The following is a 4,710-nucleotide window of genomic DNA, read 5'->3' on the forward strand; positions in this document are numbered from 1 at the left end:
TATATATATATATATATATATATATATATATATATATATATATATATGAAATGATTTTTTTAAAAAAGAAAAAAGGAAAAGGAAAAAAAAGTAAAAATAAAAGAATACACAACCAAACTGTAACATACTATTCAGACATTCCAGTTCTCAATAAACTGATATATAAAAAATATTTGGTTTCAAAAATTGTAGAAATGTGACAGAAAAAAAAGGTTATCTTGAAAAATTAAACAATTGATTTTATTGGAGTTGAAAGAGTTTCTCAATTTCCTTTCTCAGAAGCAAGGTCTAGAGTTTGATTCTAAATCTACCCTTAGGATTGTTGGGGTTGGTATGGTGGCAGGGTTAGTTCTGTAGGCAGAACTCCTGGAGGTGGAGTGTAGGCTAGGTATGCTCTAGTCTCTTTGCTGTGTGCCAATTAGTCTGGAGATTTTATGTCAGCACATCTCCAGGGCCCAGGAATTGCCAGTCCATGTTGGAAGACTGCACCTCAGGAATCTCCTCTGGGTTCCGCTTGTATATTATAGGAGCCTGTTCTTAGCCCCTTACATCAGGTGCAAACCCCACAATTCCTGGTCTCTGATTTAGTCTCCCAACTCAATCTCTCAGGCCACTATCTTTTTGAATTCCTGGTCAGGCACTTGTCTTCCAGCCAGTCCTGAGGCCTGGGTGCCAGGATCTGTGTACCCTTTGCAGAGCTGTGTGCTGAACCTGGCAGCTAAGAGGCATGTGGGGCCCAGCCACATCAGGGGCCCACTTATTCTGTTGGGTGAATCAAGACCAGGCACTGACACCTGTAGGCCAGCTGCAAAGCTGCAAGAGATGGGTTAGTCTGGGGTCTATGGAGGTTTGGGGAAACTGGGTATTGGGTATCTAGAGGACCCTGTTGGGTGCTGGAATGATGCCAAGGGTGTAACCAAGGGACTGGTGGGTGCTGGAAGAGGGAGGGAGCCAGGGATAAGGTTTGTGCAAGGACCCAGGGAGTGCCAACCTGCGTGGGCCCAGGTACCCAATGGGTGCTGGACCTGCCTCTGGACTGAGAGGGGAGAGCCTGGCTCTCTCCAGCATCTCTAACCTGTCTTTCCCTGGGCAACATGCCCCCAGTTTCTGACTTTCCTCAAGATTTCTAAGCTGAGACAGGCACACACCAATCTAGTGGCAAACTCATGGATCTGGGTTTCAGTTTCCATAGGCTCCTCCAAACTCTAATCCCCAAATGGCTTCTGGATTGAGGACAACTGATAAACTCTGGTGGAGAGGCTTTTGGATTTTGGTTTTGTCTTGTTTTGTTTGTTTTTTCGATTAGTGAGTCATGCAGTCTCAGCTAGGGCAGTCTGCCCCTCAAGACACGGGATTTTTCACTCTAATCTTTGGGGAGACATGGTATTCCTTGTGTTTGAGTTCTGGGTAGCTGAGCTAAGAGAAATGCTGCCTCACACTAACCCACCATCTTCCATCTCCTCAATTCAATTTCTTTGCTGAGTTTTAAGTAGTTTATTTGTCCCTTTATTGTTGAGTTGTAATAGGTTTTATATATTTTGCGTACTAGTTCCTTAAATAATACATGATTTGGAAAATTCTGTCCATAATGTGGGTTGTTTTTCTCTATGTATTGCTTATGACATTTGGAAGTATTGTAATTTGAAATAGGAAACATTTTAATTTTAATGAAGTTGAATTGATCCACTTTTTCTTTTATTGTTTAATTTTTTGGTATCATATTTCTTGCTTCACATTACCAAATCCAAGGCTGTGAATATTTACACCCATGTTTTCTACCAAGGTTTTTATAGTCTTGGCTTGGTTCTCTCATTCACTGGTTTAATTTTTGTATATGATGTGTAGTATGAATCACCTTTTATATTTTTGCTCATGAATTGTCTATTTTCCCAGCAGTATTAAAAGTAAAATCAAACTACTCCTTCTCCATGAAAGCAAATTGATACCTATTCAAAACTCAAAAGATCATAAATAAAAAGATATATTTTCCTTTATTCAATTTATATTGTATGTCACATTGATTTTCAAACCTTATATTCTTGAGATAAATCTAACAGGGTTATGATGTATACAATTCTATACATTCACAACTAATTTCAATATCTTAGTACTTTTTCAAGGAAACTGTGTGTGTGTGTGTGTGTGTACACAAATATATAGAATACATATATTCTTCAGGGATATTAGTCAGGTGTATTTATTTCTCATGCAGTATTTGTCATATTTTGGTATGAGGAAAATACTGGCATCATTTAAAGGTAGATAAGCTACAAAAATCATACCTTGTTCTGTTTTCAGGTTATTCTCTTAACTGAAGTTATGAGTCACCTGAGTGAGTAATCTAATTTGCAAGATGGACAAATAGGATATAAGATAGAGTTCTAATGAATTTTTCAGGATGTTTGGGCTGCCTTGTCAGTTTGGAATAGTTGAGACATATTACAACAGGGTACTTCATGCTCATCCACAGAGTCTTCCTCCTGGGGCTCCTCTGACAGCTCACCACAAAGAGCAGCACAGGAAACCACATGAAGAAGCACAGGAAACCATTTGATGTCACAGAGTGCAAATGGTGATCTACAACTGCTGGGGGAGAACAGCAAAGCCCTGAAACTTTCTTCTTATGGGAAGCAAAAGTTCTATGTCACTAAATGAAGAACAGCAAACCTTTACTTTAGGGTTCAGACAAACTCTGGTGAAGTAAAAGCAAAACAAGTCTGCCTCTTGCTTCTTTTCTCTTGTTAAGGGGTGAAGTAAAAATTCTCTACAAAGGAGTTGGTAAGAAAAGCACCTTGGATCTGGGAACCAAAGTGAATACTAACCTCAGTGGTCTGCTCCCCACTGAGGAAGTAGCATAAAACAGCTATCAACGATCAACCACAGGTATATTTCGGTTGGCTCCCATGGGGAGAAGCAGCACAGATGCTGAAAAAATTCACCCTGTAAATTCAAACACAAAATGTATTTGTTCCCACAATAAACTTAACTCCAAGTAATAAGAATGAGATCTGAGGGAAGAAAGAAGCCTTCATCTGCTAAGGCTATTATAAAATATTATAGAACAGGTGGCTTAACTACAGAACTTTTTCCCTCACAGATCTTAATCCAGAAAATCAGAGAAGAAGAATACAACCTAACTAATTCTATTAGGCCTGCATTACTCTAATACCAAAACCAGAAAAAAGACATTGCAGAAAAAAATACCACAGACTAAACTTTCTCATGAATATAGATGTAAAATCCTCAATAAAATTCGTAAAGGGAGTGCAACGATGTATTAAAAGAATATGACCAAGTGAAATTTTTCACAGGTTTATAAGTTAGTTCAACATTAAAAAAATCAAATTATTACATCAGTTCAAAGAGATAGAGAAGAAAAAAAAAACACAACTATGTCAACATATGCTGACAAGGTATTTGTCAAAATCTAATACTGATTCTTTTATTTTCTTTTTTAATAACAACAAATGGTGCGGGGAGAACTGGAAATCCATATGCAACAAAATGAAATTGAATCCCTATCTCACACCATGCACAAAAGTTAACTCAAAATAGATCAAGAATTTAGGAATCAAACTAGAGACTCTGCATCTAATAGATGAAAAAGTAGGCCCTAATCTCCATCACGTGGGGTTAGGCCCCAAGTTCCTTAATAAGACACCTATAGCACAAGAATTAAAACGAAGAATCAACAAATGGGGCAAATTCAAACTAAAAAGTTTTTGTTTTTTTTCTCAGCAAGAGAAATAATATGTGAAGTGAATAGGGAGCCTACATGCTGGGGACAAATTTTTACCCCTCACACATCAGATAGAGCTCTAATCTCTAGGATATACAAGGAACTCAAAAAGTTAAACAACAACAACAACAACAACAACAACAAAAAATAACCAATCAACAAATGGACCAAGGACCTGAACAAACACTTCTCAGAAGAGGATATACAATCAATCAACAAATACATGAAAAAATGCTCACCATCTCTAGCAATCAGTGAAATGCAAATTAAAACTACTACAAGATACCATCTCACTCCAGTAAGAATGGCAGCCATTATGAAGTCAAACAACAACAAGTGCTGGCGGGGATGCAGGGAAAAAGGTTCACTCATACATTGTTGATGGGACTGCAAATTGGTGCAGCCAATTTGGAAAGCAGTATGGAGATTCCTTGGAAAACTGGGAATGGAACCACCATTTGACCCAGCTATTCCTCTTCTTAGACTATACTCAAAAGAACTAAAAACGGCATACTACAGGGACACAGCCACATCAATGTTTATAGCAGCACAATTCACAATAGCTAGGCTGTGGAGCCAACCTAGATGTCCTTCAATGGATGAATGGATAAATGTGGTATTAATACACAACGGAATATTACTCAGCACTATAAAATAACAACATCATGGCATTTGCAGGGAAATGGATGGCATAAGAGCAGATTATGCTAAGTGAAGTTTGCCAATTCACAAAAAACAAATGCCAAATGTCTTCTCTGATATAAGGGAGGTGACTCAAAATGGGGTAGCGAGGAAGAGCAGGAGAAGAAAATTATCTCTAGATAGGAAATAGAGGGGGAGGGAAAGAGAGGGAGAAGGGGGACTGCATGGAAGATGGAAGGAGACCCTCATTGTTACACAGATTACATGTATGATGATGTGAGCGGAAAAAAAAAGAAATGTGTCATATTAGATTGGGTAGAGAGAAGTGA

Source organism: Marmota marmota, unplaced genomic scaffold, assembly GCF_001458135.2.
Source record: "Marmota marmota marmota unplaced genomic scaffold, marMar, whole genome shotgun sequence".
Classification (NCBI taxonomy): Eukaryota; Metazoa; Chordata; class Mammalia; order Rodentia; family Sciuridae; genus Marmota; species Marmota marmota.